Below are 21,421 nucleotides of genomic sequence, written 5' to 3'. Positions count from 1 at the left end.
ACGGGTGCACACACGCCCACCAGGCACCATGCCAGATGTTCCAGATGCTTTGGCTTGATCTCTTCAAACAAGTCCAAGAGGGAGATTCTGTTATTATGTCCACAGCACAGCTGAGGAAACAGAAGTCAACTATCTTGTCCAAGGCCACAAAGCCAGTAAGTGGGAAAGCCAGGAATTGAACCTAGGTCCCTCAGACTCTACAGCCTTTCCTGCCATTGTCCTCTGGGAAGGGCCACAACACCTGAGTGAAGAAAAGCAAAACCCAGTCTTTCTCTAAAGCAACTGTTCTCCACCTTGTCTGCATACTGGAGTCACCGAGGAAGCTGCGACCAGCGCAGACGCTGGGCTGTCACCTCTGGAGGCACTGGTTTGCTTCATCGATCTGAGAGCAGCTTGGGCATAGGGATTTGTGTTTTTAAAGATTGAAAATCACTGCATTAGAGAAGCAGTGATGGGAGTTCAATAATTAGAATTACATGTCAGCACTGATGTGAGGGTTCAAGATAGGAATTTCCCTCCTGGCACATTACTCAACTGATGGTTTAAAAAGTGTCCTTAAGAAGAAGAAAGACAGCCAGACTCCTCCTACGGCTCTGGTGGAAAACGGAGAAGACTTTTCCTTTCCTCCATCTCCCCCAGGGCCTGGTGGAGTGAGGCGTTGTCCAGCTGTAAACTGTGTGCACCAGGCGGTCACTGGTCGCTTTTCTGGTGGGGCCAGCAGATAACAGTTGATGTGTGAAGGAGGCAGGGAAGGACACGGGAAAAAGGTCCACTGGAAATCAAAGCCCACTGTCATAATTCTGTCCTTTTTTTGAGACAGAATCTTGCTCTGTTGTCCAGGTTGGAGTGCAGTGGTGCAATCAGAGTTCTCTGCAGCCTCAACCTCCTTAGCTCAGGTGATCCTCCCGCCTCAGCCTCCCGAGTAGCTGGGACCACAGGTACGTGCCCCTGGCTAATTACTATTATTTTTATTATTATTATTAGTGGAGATGGGGGTCTTGCTATGTTGCCCAGGCTGGTCTTGAACTCCTGGGCTCAAAAAGCCTCTCACCTCGGCCTCCCAAAGTGCTGGGATTACAGGTGTGAGCCATCACATTCGGCCATCATTCAGTTCTTTATGCACCCAGTCCAGGACCAAGATAGGTGGAGGTGAGTGAGATGTAAACTCAGCCATCAACATAAATAATGTTTGAATGCCATCTTTACAAAGGGCAGCAAGGCACAGTGGCTCACGCCTATAATCCCAGCACTTTGGAAGGCTGAAGTGGGTGAATCACCTGAGGTCAGGAGTTTGACACCAGCCTGGCCAACATGGTGAAACCCTGTCGCTACTAAAAATGCCGGGTGTGGCCGGGCGCGGTGGCTCAAGCCTGTAATCCCAGCACTTTGGGAGGCCAAGACGGGCGAATCACGAGGTCAGGAGATCGAGACCATCCTGGCTAACCCGGTGAAACCCCGTCTCTACTAAAAAATACAAAAAACTAGCCGGGCGAGGTGGTGGGCGCCTGTAGTCCCAGCTACTCGGGAGGCTGAGGCAGGAGAATGGCGTAAACCCGGGAGGCGGAGCTTGCAGTGAGCTGAGATCCGGTCACTGCACTCCAGCCTGGGCGACAGAGCGAGACTCCGTCTCAAAAAAAAAAAAAAATGCCGGGTGTGGTGGCAGGAGCCTGTAATCCTAGCTACTCAGGAGACTGAGGTAAAAGAATCGCTTGAACTGAGGAGGCAGAGGTTGCAGTGAGCCGGGATCGCGCCACCGTACTCCAGCCTGGGCGAGAGAGCGAGACTCAGTCTCCAAAAAAAAAGGGCAAAATTAATGCAAAAACATTCATGGTGAAAAAAATGTCAATGTCAAGTGTTGAAATATGGATAGCATCCGACAGGGCTGAGGTTGGGGTGAGGGGAGTGGGGTGAGTCCTGCAAGTAGACCTTTGGATCCTGTCTTTATTTGAATTTTGTGGATTTTTTGGCATTAACTTTGACTTTTAAAAAATATTGCATGAAAATATTATTTTTCTTAAATTGTGTGCCCCACTGTAAAGGATTTAAACAACGTTTGACTTGGTGATCCTTCTGCATTGAGGCAGGGGATGGCTCAGAAGCACACCCTTTGAAAAGTATCAGAATACTAGGCCTCCTCCTGTAGCCCCCACAACCCCACCTCCCCTCAAAAGAAAAGAACACTAGGCCTCCCCAAGGCCAGATGGGGTTTCTGTATCAAAGAGAAGACGTCAATGGAGAGATAACCTGGTCATTCAGACGCCGCAGGTGAGGAGAGAGGGACAGTGGACAGCCATGCCCAGAGAAGGCAAATTGAGTGCATGACCATCAGCCCATGCCAAGGGCAGCCTGCAGAGTTCCTGTCTCTGTTGATTCACTTGGCTGGGATAAGTTCTAGACCTGAACACACACCTCCCCATCATACAGGATTACTCACTGTTACCTTGGTAAATTAACCTGATTAACCTTCGGCTCCCTCGTCTGTAAGATAGAGCTAATACTATACCCCTCACAGTGATGTTTTAAGGATAAATGAGGTAGAATGTATGTAAGGCACTTTACAGAGTGCCTGGTACATTCTAAGTGCTAAAAAAAAAAAAAAAAGACAGTTATTTTCACCTTACTATTAGATTTTCTAGGTCAAGGCTGGGTGCAATGGCTCACGCCTGTAATTCTATCTCTTTGGGAGGTGGAGGTGGGCGGATCACCTGAGGTCAGGAGTTCGAGACCACCCTGGCCAACATGGTGAAACCCCGTCTCTACTAAAAATACAAAATTAGCTGGGCGTGATGGTGCATGCCTGTAATCCCAGCTACTTGGGAGGCTGAGGCAGGAGAATCACTTGAACCTAGGAGGTCAAGGTTGCAGTGAGCTGAGATCGCGCCGTTACGCTCCAGCCTGGGCAACAAGAGTGAAACTCCGTCTTAAGAAAACAAAAAGCAAAAAACAAAGATTTTCTAGGTCTGTTCTAGGTCTGTTCTTGTCTGAGTCCTCACATTTCACTGCTCCCTGGTAAGTCACCAGGGGTTAGGCCAAGCCAGTGAGCTTTGATGCTTATTAATATAAAATCTGGGAAATTGTCACTAAAATGAGCCAGAGTTACAGAAGGAATGGAGAAGCCTGGATTCTGGTCTCAGCTTCAGGACTTGTTAGCTGTTGGAACTTAGGTCTATCCCATCGCAACTCTGGGCCTCTTCCTTCTTTATGCCATAAGAGTAACAGTATCATTCCCATTGCTCTTCTGTTGTGGGGATCAAAGAGATAAGAAGGGTGCAAAAGTGACTCAGGGCAGCACCTTCGGATGGAAATGAGCTTTGTTAGGGCATTGTTCTTTCAGTGGGCTCATTTCTTTGCCTGGGCTGGTTCATCTGGTTTTGAGACTGAACTTTAATGATCTTTGGAGGTGGATTCTTTATTCTGGAGTTTAAAATGATAGCAGAAAGAATTAGCTGAAAGTAACAAAACTTGGACTATGGAATGAACTGGAGTTATTGGCAAAATTACTATTTAAAGTGGGTATGATAGATATTAGTTCTGGTATTAATTATATTACTTTCCCATAGGGAATCAGAGGCATTTAAATATATTTTTATATATATATGTGTGTGTGTGTATACACACACACACACACACACACACACACACATATGAAAAGGAGTTTATTTCTTACAGTATGGTGGCTGAGAAGCCCACAGTTGAGGGACTGCGTCTGATGAGGGCCTTGTTGCTGGTGGGGACTCTGTGGAGTCCTGAGGTGGCTCAGGGCATCACATGGTGAGGGGGCTGAGATTGTTAACATGCTCAAATTGGAGGTGTTTTTAAGAAGCATAACTAAGGGCTGGGCATGGTGGCTCATGCCTGTAATCTCAGCACTTTGGAAGGCTGAGGCGAGCAGATTGCTTGAGGTCAGGAGTTCGAGACCAGTCCAGCCAACATGGTGAAACTTACATCTCTACTAAAAACACAAAAATTAGCTGAGCGTGGTAGCGTGCGCCTGTAGTTCCAGCTACTTGGGAGGCTGAGGTGGAAGGATCACTTGAACCCAGGAGGCAGAGGTTGCAGTGAGCCGAGACTGCGCCACTGCACTCCAGTCTGGGTGACAGAGTTGAGACCCTGTCTCAAAGAAAAAAAAAAAAGAAGCACAACTAAGGGAAGTGCCTTCCTCTTGGTCCTGCCTAGAACCACTTCTTTTGTTCTTCTGAGTTTGTACATTTAGATCTTGGTAAGTGTCCTATTAGTTATACATTTTCCTTAAGTATGAGTTTGAATGATCACTTTATTTTCTCAAGTGAATGCACTCACTTATGAGAATTTTCGGTCATTTTGACCATAATTGCTTAAAATTCAGACTGTAGCTGCAGAGTCATTTTCTAGCCATCCTTAGAGAGTGAGTATGGTGTAAGGATTGAGACCCCAGGCTCAGATGCCATGCCACTAAATAAGTGACCTTGCTCTGTTAAACAGGGGCATGCCAGCCCAGATCTCATAGGGTCATGGTGAGAAATGAAAGAATTAATGTTTATAAAGTGCTTAAAATAGTGTTTAGTGAATAATAACCACTCAATAAATGTTAGCCATTATTGTATTGACCTATTTGTGTTAGCTCTTGTTACACTGGTCTGCACGAGGCTAAAACTTGGGGCTTGTTCTCTATGGGATGTTCTCTGTGAGTTTCAGCTACTGCTCCTAGTACCCTTCCTGGCAGCGTTTTTGTCTCTCTCTGTGTTCTAGTTCTCTGCTTTCTTCCATTCTTCCGTGTCCATGTATAGGATTAGATAGACTTCCCCCACCCCGCTCCAATAAATCCTCTTTAAGCAAAATTGAGTCAGGTGTCTCTTGCTACCAAAAGAACTGGACAAACTCCACTAGTGTGAGAACAGTCACCTTCTATTCTTGTGCTAATTGGTTGAACTCTCCTAGAGCACTGAGTCTTCTGGGATTCTGGCAATGTACTGACACTGACACCAGCAGCATTCTGGGTAAGCAGCATATACCACTATTATCAGTGAACGAATCAAGGAACACGCTAAGTGCACATATATGAAGGGGCATCTTTTGCACACAGAACTGGGTCACAGTTGGCAAAGAGGTTAAATATGTTAGCTTCGGGATACATTTAAGGAAACTGCAATAAAGAGATTTACCCAGAAAACACATTTCAGAACTATGGTGTAATAAAAAATAGGTTTGGTCTTTATCCCTGACTCCTGGCACTGAGCATCAAAGACCCTTGGAAATTTCTGAGTGGTTGGAATGTCTTTTGTTATTCATTAATCCTTTCTGATCATAACTAAGTTTATGCTATTGAGGCGAGTCAGGGTGGGTCCTTAAACAGTTTCAAGAGAGAGGCTGGCCACACTACAAAGACCAAGCTTATGATTAGAGGGTGGGAACTTTGGGCTCCACCCCTCAACTGCTGGAGAGAAGAGGAGAACTGGAGATTGAGTTCGATCACTAGTGGCTAATGATTTATTTATTTATTTATTTTTGTTTTTGTTTCTGTTTGAGACAGAGTCTTGCTCTGTCCCCCAGGCTGGAGTGCAATGGCACAATCTCAGCACACTGCAACCTCTGCCTCCTGGGTTCAAGCGGTTCCCCTGCCTCACCCTCCTGAGTAGCTGGGATCACAGGCGCACACCACCACACCTGACTAATTTTTGTATTTTTAGTAGAGTTGGGGTTTCGCCATGATGGCCACGCTGGTCTCGAACTCCTGACCTCAAGTGATCCGCCTGCCTTGGCCTCCCAAAGTACCGGGATTATAGGCAAGAGCCACCGCGCCCAGCCAATGGCTAATGATTTAACTGATGATGCCTAAGTCATAACGCCTCAATAAAAACTCTTGAGCAACAAGCTTCCAGGAGCTTCTGGGTTGGTGAGCTCATGATGTCCTGTGAGGATGGCATGCCCAGAGAGGGAACGGAAGCTCCACACCCCAGCCACTAGCCCCATACCTCATCCTATGTGTCTCTTCCATTTGGCTGTTCTTGAGTCGTATCCTTTATAGGAAACTGTACATGAATCATCAATACAGTGCTTTGTTGAGTTCTATGAGTCACTCTAGTCTATTAATGAACCTGATGCAGTCATGGAAACTCCTGAATTTATAGTCAGCCAGGTAGAAGTGCAGGTAGCCTGGGGACCCCACTGGCCCTGGACGTTTTATGGAACTGAGCCCTTAATTTGTGGGACATGACGGTAACTCCAGATAGTACCAGAACTGAACTGTAGGACACCCAGTGAATGTTAGAGAATTGACGTTGAAACCATAACAACTTTGGAGGAACTGATTGTAAGAATTCTCTTCTGAAAAGTAGCCAAGTCCTCTATTGCCTCCAGAGAACCACGTTGAAATCATTGATAACAGAGTATAGTATTTCTATTTCTCTGCTTTCTTCCTTTCTTTCGTGGCATTCAACAGATTGTTTGGAAGTGAAAGGAAGTATATCTGTGATAGGTGGCTAAACCACACCCTGCGGCACGCAGAGTTCTAAGGCCTGATAGGCTACGGGGTGTGATAACCAACTCCCATTTCCACATTCACATATGAAGTTGATCAGATTTGTGATTTATTCTGCTGAAATTCCCCACAGCTGGTCCAACTCTCTTACCATGTAAAAGTAACATCATGGGATTGAGTACATCAAAGGTGATATAAACTGTAGTGGGAATGGTGTTTTAGAGCACATTTTAAATAACCTATTTTTGGACTTATCTGTATGGCGGGCTCCCATTAGAAAACAGTTGTGAGGGCTAAATGATCCGCATCAAAACACATCAGTTATGTACCCATTTAATCCTATTCTGTTGCACTTTTTTGTGGGATTCAGCTTTCCTTTTCTACAAATACATTTCTTCTCTTTTTCATACTTCTATTCTTACATTTTTGTTTCTATTCATTATGTAACTGAAGTGAGGATTGTGGAGTCAGAAAGGGAGTGATCCCTTTCCTCCCCATCGTAAGGCTTATGGCTGACACCCCTACAACAAAAGACAGGTTACCAAGGAAACAGCACAATAAATGCATTTGATCATCGTTTTATGTGGCACAAGAGGCTTCAGGATAAAGACCCAAAGACCCAGAGTAACCTATCCATGTTTACATTTAGGGTCAAGGAAGCAGGGACAGCCATGTAGAAATGTGATTGGGCCAGGCACCATAGCCCACGCCTATCATCCCAGCACTTTGGGAGGCCAAGGGGGGCGGATCACTTGAGGCCAGGAGTTTGAGACCAGGCTGGCCAACATGGCAAATCCCCATTTCTACTAAAAATACAAAAATTAGCCAGGCGCGGTGGCGGCGGGCAACTGTAATCCCAGCTACTCAGGAGGCTGAAGCAGAAGAATCGCTTGAACCCGGGATGTCGAGGCTGCAGTGAGCAGAGATCGCGCCATTGCACTCCAGCCTGGGTGACAAAGCAAGACTCTGTGTCAAAAATAAATAATAAATAAATAAATTAAATAAACACATAATAAATAGAAATGTGATTGGACAAAAAGGGTATAAACTGTTACAAGAAAAACTTCAGCTGAATTAAATTTCACAGAGTTTAATTGAGGAAACAACAATTCGCGAATCAGCAGCCGCCTGAGCCAGAGGAGGCTCAGAGACTCCAGCACAGCCCCGTGGTGGAAGATTTGTGGACAGAAAAAAGAAAGTGACATACAGAAAATGGAAGTGAGGCACAGAGACACAGGAAGATTGGTTATAGCTTAGTGTTTGCCTTATTTGAATGCAATTTAAACAGTTGGCCACATTTGATTGGCCAAAACTCGGTGATTGGCACAAGAGTAAACTACAGTCTGTTTACAACTCCATTCAGGTATAGTTCATGAGGTACTTTAGGTCAAACTTAAAATATGTAAGGAGAGGCCGGACGCAGTGGCTCAAGCCTGTAATCCCAGCACTTTGGGAGGCCGAGACGGGCGGATCACGAGGTCAGGAGATCGAGACCATCCTGGCTAACACGGTGAAACCCTGTCTCTATTTAAAAAATACAAAAAACCAGCCGGGCGAGGTGGCGGACACCTGTAGTCCCAGCTACTTGGGAGGCTGAGGCAGGAGAATGGCGTAAACCTGGGAGGTGGAGCTTGCAGTGAGCCGAGATCTGGCCACTGCACTCCAGCCTGGGCGACAGAGCGAGACTCCGTGTCAAAAAAAAAAATATATGTAAGGAGAGAGCTTTAGGAGACTTGATTTAACAGAGCTGATGGTAATAAACTGAATAGGGAGACCTAGCCAGGCTTGCCTGTTCAGATTCTTGTTGGCCTCTGGGTTGCAGCATTTCTTCTTCCTTGGTGTAGGGCAGGACCCCCTCTGGAATGAGGGGCTTTATTTATGAGCAGCTGATACATTGAAATGTGGGGGAAGGTAAGAGTAATGTTTTTTTTTGTTGCCCAGGCTGGAGTGCAGTAGTGCAATCTTGGCTCACTGCAACCTCTGCCTCCCTGGTTCAAGCCATTCTGGTGCCTCAACCTCCCAAGTAGCTGGGATTACAGGTGCCTACCACCATGCCTGGCTAATTTTTTGTATATTTAGTACAGATGGGGTTTTGCCATGTTGGCCAGGCTGGCCAAGAGAGGAATATTTTTAAGGCTTTGAGGGAAAGGGGTTCTGGTTTCTATGGCCCGCCTTGGGGAAGAGGATTACCAGTTTCTATGGCTTGCCTCAGGGAAGAATGAGGGACAAGAGACAGAAAGGCAGGGGAAGGTCAGAGAGAAACTTCACTCCTAAGGCCTTCACTTTGGGGCATCACTTTCTGAGCTCCAACATTGTTACTCTGGATCCTAATTCATACACGTTCCTCAGAAGCTCTGAGATCTCACAGGGTGCCTATGTGCTATGGGTTCCTGGAGCTTAGAGGAGGCATGGTGAAGAAGAGTTGGGAAATGGAAAGGTTTTTGGGCCTTGGAGCTGTGATGCCCAGCTCCGCCGGAAGCGGAAGACACTGTCTTCGGGGATTTGGGATCAGATGGATGGGGCACTCCCTGAAGTCAGAGAATGCAGGAGCACCAGCTCTGTCCTGCTCCTACCTCTGTTGCTATTTGACCTTTTTCCCCTAATCTGTTGGGGTAAGGGGTTATATAGCATCACATTAGGACTTTCCTACATTGTTAAACTATTAATGAGTCACTAAAAACAGGATCGAGGTAATGAGCCATGTATAGTTCACTTAACCATGTTCTATGGCCAGTCATATAGGTTGCTTTCAAGTTTGGCTTTTATAAAGGCATCTGTAAATAAAATATTTGTCCATAAAGATGTTTCCAAATTTAGGGTAAATTCCCACAAATTAATTCCTGAACATCTTAAGGCTTTTGGTCCATTTTTCAAATAACTTTGCAGAGGGCTCTGTTTTCTAAAAGGCAAGGTCTAAAGGTACATTTTTTTCGTTCCTTTGCCAGCATTATTATAGTTTTTAAAAACTTTTACCAACGTAGTAGCTGAAAAATGGTTGTATTGATTTGATAAATACTTCCCTGATTACTTTTGATGTAATCAAACACTTTGGATTACCCGTCAATTTTGACTATTCCATCAATTACACAGGAACACTTTCCCCATGTAATTGTCTGTTGGTTTTTTGAGACAAAGTGTTGCTGTGCACCCAGACTAGAGTGCAGTGGTGAGATCTCGGCTCACTGTAACCTCTGTCTTCCAAGTTCAAGTGATTCTTCTGCCTCAGCCTCCCAAGTAGCTGGAACTACAGGGGGCACCACCATACCTGGCTAATTTTTGTGTTTTTTATAGAGATAGGGTTTTGCCATGTTGGCCAGGCTGATCTCAAACTCCTGACCTCAAGTGATCTGCCTGCCTCGGCCTCCCAAAGTGCTAGGATTACAAGCCTGAGTCACCACACTGGCCTGTTTTTTTTTTGTTTTTTGTTTTGTTTGAGACAGGGTCTCGCTCTGTCGCCCAGGCTGGAGTATGGTGGCGCAATCACTGCTCACTGTAGCCTTGACCTCTTGGGTTCAAGTGATCCTCCTGCTTCAGCCTTCCAAAGTGCTGGGATTACTGACGTGAGCCACTGTGCCTGGCTCCTGTGTACGTGTTAGCCACTTATTTTTTTCAGGTGCTTTGCCCAGCTCTGGGCTGTGCTGCCTCATACAACTTGTAATTGCAGAATGAAACCCACCAGGGATTGGCAACAACTCCAATCGCCACCTAGAAGACCCAGCACGTAGCTCACAGACTCCATCACTTTTGAGGTCCAAGTTTAGAAATCACAGTTGTTAACTAATTTGTGGTTTGCAAAACAAGTGTTAGGAATCTAGTCATTTGCTGATTCATCAGATATTTTTTATGGGCTCTCTATGAGCCAGACACTTAGGCACAGTGAAAAAGACATAAATTTTTCTTTTTATGGACTGTACATTCTGGTGAGGACAGGAGGAAAGTAAACATCATTAAGTCTGTTGTCAAATAAATTAAAAGATGTTCATTGCTTTAGGAAAATGAGCATCAAGGGTTGGGGTGGTTTGGAGAAAACTGGAGGTTGAAACCTGCTGCAGATGTAAAGTGCGGTCAGGACAGAGCCCAGCAAGGAGGTGAGAGAGCCATGGGAGCTGCCTGGGGACACTGCATCTGGCAGAGGCACCAACCATGGGGAAGAACAGTAGGAAACCAGGATGGCCAAAACAGGGCAAGCAATCGGAGGACTAGGAGTTGATGCCAGAGAAGTCCAAGGAGTGGATCTCATAGGGCCTTGGGGGCCATTGCAAGCATTTGGGCTTTCCTAAGGGTGAAATGGGAGGACCAGAAGGTTTTCAGCCACAAGAGTGATGAGATCTGTCTGGCGTTTGAAAAGAGTAGCTCTGGCTGGCTGCTGCATTCAAAACAGACTGCAGGGGGTCAAAGGCAGGAGTTGGAGGAGAGGGCAGAGCAGACAGACTGCTGCAAATTACCCAGAGCCCTCACGTGGCCCTGGGGCTGGTGAGTGAAAAGATCCCGGAATCTGGCAGAGCTGATGTGATTTCCTGATGGAGTGAATGTGCGCCGAGAGAAAGGGTGGAGCCACGGACAGTTTCTATTTAAGACCTCATAGGTTGCTCTGTGCCCCATCGTCCCTTAACTAATGTCTGAGCATTTCCAGAGTTGAACCAGAGACACATTTACTCATGGGGCTTGCTTCAGGTATGAAGGGCATGATAGCTAATCCCTGCCTTGAGAACTCAGAAGGGGCAATTGTTTTATCCATGTTAATGAGATGATGAATAAAAATGATAATGACATTGTGGCGTTTGGTCCATTCTTTGATGATCTTCATATATTACTGTTTAACATTTTTTTCTCTACACGTTTAGAGAAACTTCTCTAGTAGGGAACTATAGAAATGATCCCTGAAAGTATCGTCTTCTGTTTAACTTTACTTAATTGAATTAGGATAGTTATTTCCTATCTTGGTAACCACATGTGGATCTTATACAAGATTTATGCATGATGTCTTTTTTGCTGTTGTTAGAACAACTCAGAATAATAAAATTCTAGTTCATCGTTGGACAACATTGTTTCCCACATCCGTGAAATAGACCAAAAAAATAAAATAAATAGCAACTTCATAGACAAATAAGTAAATAAATAAATACATCTTTTATCTTTAGCCTTTTTAACCGTCTCATACAAACCAACCATCTGTAGTACAGCTAAATGCATGTACAAAAAAAGTTAGTGGAATGCTCAGAATAAGATTGTTTAATTGTTTTTGCTTCTTCTATGAGTTTTCTTTTGTCCTTTGAGGTGATAACGAACTTGGTCACAGCACAAGTAAAGTCAGAAGTCGGACAGAAGATGCTCAGGAGGCTGGTTTGATCACCTGAGATCATTAAAAATGGCGGACTCCTGACAATATGTGCAAAAATATAAAAGGAAACTCAAAAATACTAACAAATCTCCCTTTTAAAATTACTTAAAAAAAAAAAAAAGGCAGGGCCTTAGAAGTTTTGATTCTTTTTTCCTCTCCTGTTGCAAACTCATGTTGTGGTTTTGGGCGGGTGGTGGAGAGTGTGTCACCAGCAGGTGGCGCTATCTGCAGTGGCTGGGCCTCTCTCTCCAAGGTGACCATGTTTAGTTTCTGAGACAGGAAGTGGAGGGTGAATAGGTCACGGCCGCTTTTTTTTTCTTTGACTTTTCTGCTGTCTGGTTATCCTCCTCATCTTCTGCTTCGCAATATCAACACCACCATCTTCTTTATCTTGCCACCAGGGGCCTTAGCTTCTTCATTCATCTCCACCCTCTTCCTCACCTCCACCTTCTTCCTCCTGCCCTTCCTCCCCACCTTCTTCCTCTTCTTTGTCCTCTTCTTCGTCAGCCTCATCTCCCCATTTTCTTCACTGGGGTTCCCACTAGCAGGGGCATCTCTTCCCCTTTCTCCACCTGCGCAACTTGCTGCTTCTCCTTTAAGTGGTTGGTGGTCATCTCAGAGTTAGTGTCCACAGATGGACGTCTGTGACACAGCAGGCTCCCTGATGATCCCATGCGTTGGATAACAAGAAAACAAGAGTTTGAGGACTCTGCCAATAAAATGGGCACAATGCAAAGATGGCTTTTCAGAGCAACCAGTGAGCACCTGATGACTTTTGAAGTCGCCAACACTGGCAGTGATTCGATTTCATGTTCACCTGGCCTTTGTTGGGTTGTTGGGCACGGTGAAGGAGGGTGACAAATTATTGGCAGAAAGGAATCAGATGCATGACTTTGTGAAAAATGCAGGATATTTTCAAGGAGTGTTCAGTTATGAGTGCCGGTCATTGTTTTTAAAGGAAGGGATTTAACATTTTAAGTATTCTAGTTTCTTACCTGAAATTTAAAAGAAAGGAAGAAATAAGAGGTCTGGCAGACCCCACTGCAGAGAATAAAATGTGACAAGCGGGTGAGTTGAGAAGGAAACAGTTGACTGGTTTATCTCTGTGGTGGCTTCTATTTTGGGAAAGTTGGTGATCACATTGCCTCACTGTTCTGATGTTCTCAGTGGCCTCAGCTGAGCTGCAGTGGAGTGAGCGGTGAAGGAAGCATGAATGGTGGCAGTCATTCCAGCTGCCTTGCAACGTGGCAGATGGGAATAAATGCCCATGAACTGGGAGAAGATTTGATGGCTGCCCATTGCTGCATAAACCTGGCCAAGCCATTTTACGCTTCTAAGCCTCAGTAAAAGGGAAATCATTCTCATTGCCCTACCTGTTTCTAAAAATCGCATGAGTCTCCAAAATTGCAAGTGTTATGACATAAAATTGTTTTGTGAACACTAAAGACCTATACAAATATAAGCCCCCATTGTTGATTTAGCTACAGGGTACATCATTCATACACATGAAGCATGTTATACTCAAAGACTGTATACACATTCCTGTATCAGCCTGAAATCTGTATTAAGTTTTCTAGATATCAAGAGTCCATTATTTTATGACTGGAATTTTCCTGCTCTGTGCATTTGTTTATTATAAAGGTCATGGTGGGATTTCATTTTTAACCTGTGTGCGCACGTGTGTGTGTGTGTGTGTGTGTGTGTGTGTGTGCAATGTCAATGGTAGGAGGGAAAAAAGAAAGGTGACCTAGCCTGGGCAACATGGTAAAACCCCATCTTTACAAAAGATGCAAAAATTAGCTGGGCATGATGGCATGCACCTATTGTCCTAGCTACTGAGGAGACTTAGGTGAGAGGATCCCTTGAGCCCAGGACCTCAAGGCTGCAGTGAGCCAAGATCGCACCATTGCAATCCAGCCTGAGCAACAGAGTGAGACCCTGTCTCAAAAAAAGAAAAAAAAGGTGACAAGACCTTCCATAACATGGATAAGGCCTTACAGATGATCCAGTCCCATTTCCTCAAGTTTTAAAGAAGCTGCATTCCACGGTATTCACTGAATGATTTCAAGATTACACAGCTAGTCTGAGCAGAACCGGGACAGGTCTCCAAGTCAACAAACTCCTGCCCCAGCAGGTTTTTCTATCTCATTTTGCTTCTTTCACTTATTCTACAGTTTTCCCATACATATGAGCACAGAGAGTTATGCTGCAAATACACACACACACACACACATATACACACACAAATTTTTTTTTTTTTGAGACAGAGTCTCACTCTGTTGGCTGGAGTGCAGTGGCGCTATCTCTGCTCACTGCAAGCTCTGCCTCCTGGGTTAACACCATTCTCCTGCCTCAGCCTCCCAAATAGCTGGGACTACAGGCTCCCACCACCATGCCCGGCTAATTTTTTGTATTTTTTAGTAGAGACGGGGTTTCACGTGTTAGCCAAGATGGTCTTGATCTCCTGACCTCATGATCCGCCCGCCTCAGCCTCCCAAAGTGCTGGGATTACAGGCGTGAGCCACCGCACCCGGCCACACACAAATAATATATAACATTCTTCCCTCAACAGTCTCCTTTCCCCAAGCAAGAAGTTTCCACTAAACCTTGAACAATTTCACTCAAAGCTTTATGGCTAAAAACGTGGAGGAAGCAGAGAACATATAGTTTCAGAGCAACATCTAATCCAGAATTGCTTTTCTCCTTGCCCTTAACTTCTTTTTTTTTTTTTTTTTTTTTTTTTTTTGAGACGGAGTCTCGCTCTGTCGCCCAGGCTGGAGTACAGTGGCCGGATCTCAGCTCACTGCAAGCTCCGCCTCCCGGGTTCCCGCCATTCTCCTGCCTCAGCCTCCCGAGTAGCTGGGACTACAGGCGCCTGCCACCTCGCCCGGCTAGTTTTTTGTATTTTTAGTAGAGACGGGGTTTCACCGTGTTAGCCAGGATGGTCTCGATCTCCTGACCTCGTGATCCGCCCATCTCGGCCTCCCAAAGTGCTGGGATTACAGGCTTGAGCCACCGCGCCCGGCCCAACTTCTTTTTAAATTCAAATTTTCTCAGATGTATCTAAAATAGTATTATATACAGTTGACCTGAGACTGTCTCAGATTTAAGGAAGCGTTTCTGGAAACCTCGCCCAACGACTTCCCTCGCACCTCATGTGGCTGTCCTGCCCTTGGGGAAATTAGGTTAGGTTTCAGGGTTTGCTTTTAGTAAAGGCTCTCTTTCTTTCTCTCTTCTTTTCGGAGACAGGATCTCATTCTGTTACCCAGGCTGCAGTGCAGTGGCACGATCATAGCTCACTGCAGGCTGGAACCTCTGGGCTCAAGTGATCCTCCTGCCTCAGCCTCCCCTAGTAGCTGGAACTACAGGTGTGTGCCACGACGCCTGGCTAGTGGCTCTCTTATGAATGCTGAGTGGAGGCTGGATTGGTGGGAGTACTGGCCATTCGCCAGAGGGGTCTTTATTGAGCACCAAGCAAAGCAACCTTCTCCCTCACCTTTAGGGTCCTCATATCCATGCTTGCTTCTCTTCCTAGAATGCATTGTCTGAATTTATCTTCTTTCTTTATCTGTGTACACATGTATTGTCTTACTCTCTCTTCATTAGAATGTAAGCTTCCTGAGAGCAGAGAGCTGGCTTTTGTTGTTCACCTGCGTACCTTGAGTGACCGGACAGTGGTTGGCACACTTTTTAAAATTTTTTAATTTTATTATTAGTTTTTGAGACAGGGTCTCTGCCACCCAGCCTGGAGTAGTGGTGCAATCATGGCTCACTGCAGCCTTGACTTCCCTGGCTCAAGCAATCCTCTTGCCTCAGCCCTCCCTGGTAGCTGGGACTACAGGTGTGCACCACAACGCTCGGCTAATCTTTTTGTTTTTTATAGAGATGAGGGTCTCGCTGTGTTGCCCAGGCTGGTCTCAAACTCCTGGGCTCAAGCCATCCTCCCACCTCGGCCTCCCAAAGTGCTAGGATTACAGGCATGAGCCACCACACCAGCCACTTTTAATATTTATTAAAAGGACAAAAGGATTGTGGGGTTAACGGGTTGAACATCTGGATCTATATTCTCAAATCACCTTCCCAAAATGTCAGAATTCACTCTCCCATTAGGAACGTCTAGGAGGATCTTTTCCCTTGAATCCTCTCTGAAGCCGAGTATGATAGTTTTTAAAATCTTGATTAGTATGATAGGAAAATTTTTTAAAAGCACTCATATTTTAATTTACATTTCTTTGTTGCAATGTATTTTAGAAAGATTGTTATTCCGACAGATTTTTGAAAGGTGTGGTAACATTCCTTTTATGTCAATACCTCCTTGGTAATCTTCCCTGGCAATGCTGGATGGATTAAAGGGGACTGTATCACCCTCTCTTAGTTATGGGCATCACACACGTATGAAAGTATTTTGAGAAGTATAAACAAGTTAGGCAATCAGAATGGTTTCTTTTGCTCAAGACGAGAGTACAGAAGACAATGATTTCACTCAAATAGCACTTTTAAATTACTCTAATGTTTGCCACCTAAGTGACAAGATCATTCATATCTCAGCATCATGCAATATACATATGTAACAGACCGTCACATGTACCCACTGAATCTGGAATAAAAGTTGAAATTATTAAATAAATAGGTAAATTAAAAAAGTAAAGTACTACTTTACAAATGTGGGAGCAGGAAGAATCATAGAGAAGGAAATGATTACACTATTGAACATGTTATTTCCTCCTTGAGTGTTTTAACTATTGTAAGTCCACAGAGGAATTTGCAGGTTTTAGAAAGTTGCTCCAATCATTCTGAACATTGATTAGTTTTGCTTAATTTCAGGAAGACTATTATGGCCGGGTAGAAGTGGCTCATACCTGTAATCCCAGCACTTTGGGAGGCTGAAGTGGGTGGATCACCTGAGGTCAGGAGTTGGAGACTAGCCTGGCCAACATAGTGAAACCCTGCCTCTACTAAAAATATAAAACTTAGCTGGGTGTGGTGGTGGGCACCTGTAATCCCAGCTACTCAGGAGGCTGAGGCAGGAGAATCACTTGAACCTGGGAGGCAGAAGTTGCAGTGAGCTGAGATTGCACCACTACACTCCAACCCGGGTGACAGAGTGAGACTCTGTCTCAAAGAAAAAAAACAAAAACACCAAACCAAAAGTAAAAAGACTATTAAAGAAAAACAACAATAAAAAAGAAATAACATGTATGTATAAAAATGAAGTACTCTGAAGAAGCAGGGTGTGGTGGCTCAAACCTATAATCGTAGGCCTGTGGGAGGCTGAGGCCAGAGGATGGCTTGAGCCCAGGAGTTCAAGGCTGCAGTGAGCTATGATCCCACCACTGAGCTCCAGCCTGGGCAACAGAACAAGACCTTGTCTCAAGAAAAACAAAAAGGACTCTAAAGATACCTAGTTATATTTGGGACACATTGGCAGGTTCAGAACTACTAGTATGGAACAGAAAGGAAGAAATTGATTGACTCATTTCCCAGCTACTTATTCATCCACGGAACATTCTTAATGAACACACACAGGACTCATTGCTCATAAGGATCAATTAGCCCACTTCAGCAGTGGAGGCCATCCTTGCAAATGCACACAGAAAGAGAACATTTGGCATCTGAAAGAATCTGGTTCAAGTCGCATGTCTATAGATCAAAGTAAAAATTTTAAAATAATTTTTACTAAAGTTCCATGAACCATGTTTGTAACTTGGGGATGAATTCATCTGAAATCTCCTTTCTCCTCACCATTTTTGCAGCCCGTGTGTGCAGGGCCGGGCAGGGAATTGTGGTGGAGGCCCCGGGGTGGCAGGGTTGGGAGCTGGGACAGAGACTTCCAAGGGCACCCATGGCTGCTGTCACTCACAGAGACTGCAGAGTGAACGGGCTCTAGCTTCTCTCCACCCAGTTCTTCTGGGTGTTTTGGTCTGTTGATTTTCCAGTTTCCCAAAGCAACACATCTTTCTTGGCCTGTTTGGAAAGAGAACTGTTGCTAAGGTTATTGAGCTCGCGAGGGAACGTTCTTGTGTTTACAGCTGTCTAATGCAGGGCAGTGTTCTAAGCAGACGATGGCATTGTTAGAGACATCTACGAGGTCAGTTTTTCCTAACCACTGTAATAAATCTAATGATAACCAGCTAACTCGACGAAGCCATTTCTCCAAGCAGCTTCAGTGTTTGATAACTCCTTTTCCTTTCCTGGAATTTCTATTCTAGTTATTACATTTGGAAGTAGAATGCACACCCATCACAAAATGCCTAACCTTTACGCTCCCTCAGTGGAATTCAATATAATTAAAAGCAGCACGTATTTAAAGTTCTAGTAATGCCAGCTCTATGTGAGAAATTTGGGGAACATCCAAGAACTATAAGTCTTATAAATGATGTCCTAATTACAAAAAGAAATAAAATCACCTTTTCCAGTTTTCAGTTTCCAGTTCATTCATCTGAGGAATGTTTTCTCCAGATAGGACAGGATAATTGACTCCTTTAACACGGTACCCCATTTTGCAGGGAAACAGGAAAAGTCCTCCTGCGGCTCACTCTATGGCCGATGCCTTCCTTGAAAGAGTTCAAACTGTAACACCTTCATCACACCCTTAGTTTTTGAGCTCCAACAGGGCAAGGTGATTCAACTTTGGAAATAGAATGACAGAGAAAGACTGGGTGCAGTGGCTCATGCCTCTAACCCCAGCATTTTGGGAGACCAAGGTGGGAGGATTGCTTGAATCCAGGAGTTCAAGACCAGCTTGAGTGACACAGTGAGGCCTCGTCTCTGCAAAAGACAAACAAAATTAGCAAGCGTGGTGGTGCGTGCCTGTAGTCTCGTCTACCTGGGAGGCTGAGGTGGGAGGATCATTTGAACCTGGGAGGTTGAGGCTGCAGTGAGCGAAGATTGCACCACTGCATTCCAGCCTGGGTGACAGAGCAAGACCCTGTCACACACATACACACATGCAAAATGACAGAGAGGCAGAATTCTCCCAAGTGGAAATGAAATACCGGAATACCATGATTTAGTTTTCCTGTAGTTCTTTCCCTAGCATTTGATAATAGCTTTCCTTTTGAGGGAGTCAGTGATCTTTGACTTTACCTCATAGCCCTCTGAGGTTGGTGTGTTGAGTCTTGTTTTCATACCACATTGACTCTCCTTTCTAGTGACTTGAAGGTTTTTATTATTATTTTATAAAGCTTTATTGATATATAATTCACATACCATACAATTCACTCATTTGAAGTGTACATTCCAATATTTTAAAGCCTATTCACAGCATATATGCCACCATTACCACAACCAATTTTAGGATAATTTTTTCTTTCTGTTTTTTACTGTGGGGGTTTTGCAGTGAAAACCTGCTAGACAAATTCCAAAAGAGCTTTAACAGTCGATTTCAGAATATTTAATCACCTCAAGAAGAAACCTGAAGGATCCTTCCATTGCCGCCTCTATCTCTGTCCCCTCCAGCCCTCAGCAGCAACTAATCTACGTTCTTTTTTTTTTTTTAAGTCTTTGAAGCCTTCATAAATCAGCCCTTTGATGTAAATTTCCATCTCACTCTGCCACTATTTTTGATCAATTCTTCACCAGAGCTTCATCTTGACGTGTGCTCTGCCCTTCAGCCAATGCCACTGCACTAAGGAACAGAGTGACCCTCTGCCCCGCTCCCGACAGAAGCAGCCTCAGAGAGAGAAGTGGAGGGTTAGGGTCAGCGTCAGCACCGAGTGTGCTCGGGTGAACTGCAGGTCTTGACTCAGCCTCGAGGACCTCCTCAGCCTCGCACCCCTGCATTCAGTTCCACCTATAGGCGTGCATCTTTCGGCCTCCTCTGAAGTACAAAACCGTTGTGTGGTCTAGCTGCTCATTGTATTTTCGCTCTGTGGTTTTCTTTAATTTACACCCCTCTTCTACTCTGCTGGCCTTTGGGAGTTTTTTATGTTTATTCACCACACTCATCAAGGAACAAATGCATAATCCTTCATCTGGCTTCTGCTGTCAGTCAGTTTGAATCTTGGTTGCCTTCTCAGCCATAAACTTTATCACCCGGCCTCATGCCTTCGGCTTGGTCCTTGATTTTGGAAGCGCAGTGAATCAACATTATTTATCTTTGCAGAAGGCAGTGTCTTAACCACCCCATAGTAGCATTAATCTGTCAAATCGTCCCAAAGATGTAAGGCACTATTTGTTATTGAAGTGGAGACTTCTTTATTGAAGGGTATTGTCCACTCTTAGTAAAGTATCTCAACTTATCGCAAATACTTCCAAGAAGGGGAAGCATGAGAGAAGGCAGAGTTTGGGGTGTCTGTAGGGAGGTTACTCATGGACAGGTTAGCAAATAAAGCATTGTAAAGGAGATCAGTGAAGTAAGATTTTCATAAAATAACAAGTAGAATTTTGGTGATTTTTCTTTTGGTTTTCCAGTTCAATTTTTAACCATTCCATATTCAAATATTGTTTTGAAGAGGCATTAACTCAGGCTTTAAAAAATGTTGCTGAATCAGTGTGCAGGAGGGAGAAAAATAATTTTAAAATGTCGCTGATAAATTATATTCTTCTGGTATGAAATAATTATATTCTCCTGGTATGAAATAATTATATTCTTCTGATATTAGAAAGCCTCTTATTTCTTAAATAGGCTTAAACATATTTCAATTAATCTTTCTCTATGCAATCAGGACTCTAAAGACTGACATGAAACTACATAGAATCCAGTACGCCTTTTGTTTAGAGTCTTTTACTTATTCACAACTAACTTCATAAAAAAAGTCAAATCCTAGGCCGGGCGCGGTGGCTCAAGCCTGTAATCCCAGCACTTTGGGAGGCCGAGACGGGTGGATCACGAGGTCAGGAGATCGTGACCATCCTGGCTAACACAATGAAACCCCGTCTCTACTAAAAATACAAAAAAATTAGCCGGGCGTGGTGGCGGCGCCTGTAGTCCCAGCTACTTGGGAGGCTGAGGCAGGAGAATGGCGGGAACCCGGGAGGCGGAGCTTGCAGTGAGCCGAGATCGCGCCACTGCACTCCAGCCTGGGCGACAGAGCGAGACTCCGCCTCAAAAAAAAAAAAAAAAAAAAAAAAAAAAAAGTCAAATCCTATAAAACACCTTATAAAACACCATTACTAAGTAAACATTGTACTTTATAAAAATTGTATTTATTATTTTTAAAATTTATTTTTTAATTTTTATGCTCTACAGAGGTCTTGCTATGTTGCCCAAGCTGGTCTTGAACTCCCAGGCTCAAGCAATCTTCCTGCCTTGGCTTCCCAAAGTGCTGGGATTACAGGTGTATAAACCACTGCACCCAGCCATATTTTTTTGTGTGTGTTATTTTTTCGTTTTTGTTTTTTTGAGACATGGTCTTGCTCTGTTGCCCATCCTGGAGCACAGTGGTGCAATCTCAGCCTACTGCAACCTCCGCCTCCCAGGTTCAAGTGATTCTCCTGCCTCAGACTCCCAAGTAGCCTGGATTACGGGCACTCGCCACCATGCCTGGCTAATTTTTTTTTTTTTTTCAGTGGAGATGGAGTTTCACCAAGTTGGCCAGACTGGACTTTAACTCCTGACCTCAAGTGATCTGCCCTCCTTGGCCTCCCAAAGTGCTGGGATTATAGGCATGAGCCACTGCACC

General features: G+C 44.6%; 1 protein-coding gene and 2 pseudogenes across 1 annotated transcript in view; 1 reads left to right on the top strand and 2 right to left on the bottom strand.

Moving 5' to 3' along the window:
* ERI1 (exoribonuclease 1) overlaps positions 1-21,421 on the top strand; it is a 94,635-nt gene that overhangs the window by 47,164 nt on the left and 26,050 nt on the right. The window lies entirely within an intron of this gene.
* LOC112630923 lies at positions 11,270-11,353 on the bottom strand (annotated as a pseudogene).
* On the bottom strand, positions 19,125-19,178 carry LOC112630853 (annotated as a pseudogene).

Source organism: Theropithecus gelada, chromosome 8 (assembly GCF_003255815.1).
Source record: "Theropithecus gelada isolate Dixy chromosome 8, Tgel_1.0, whole genome shotgun sequence".
Lineage (NCBI taxonomy): Eukaryota > Metazoa > Chordata > Mammalia > Primates > Cercopithecidae > Theropithecus > Theropithecus gelada.
The sequence above is the reverse complement of the archived record's forward strand: the minus strand, read 5'-3'. Positions and strand labels throughout refer to the sequence as shown.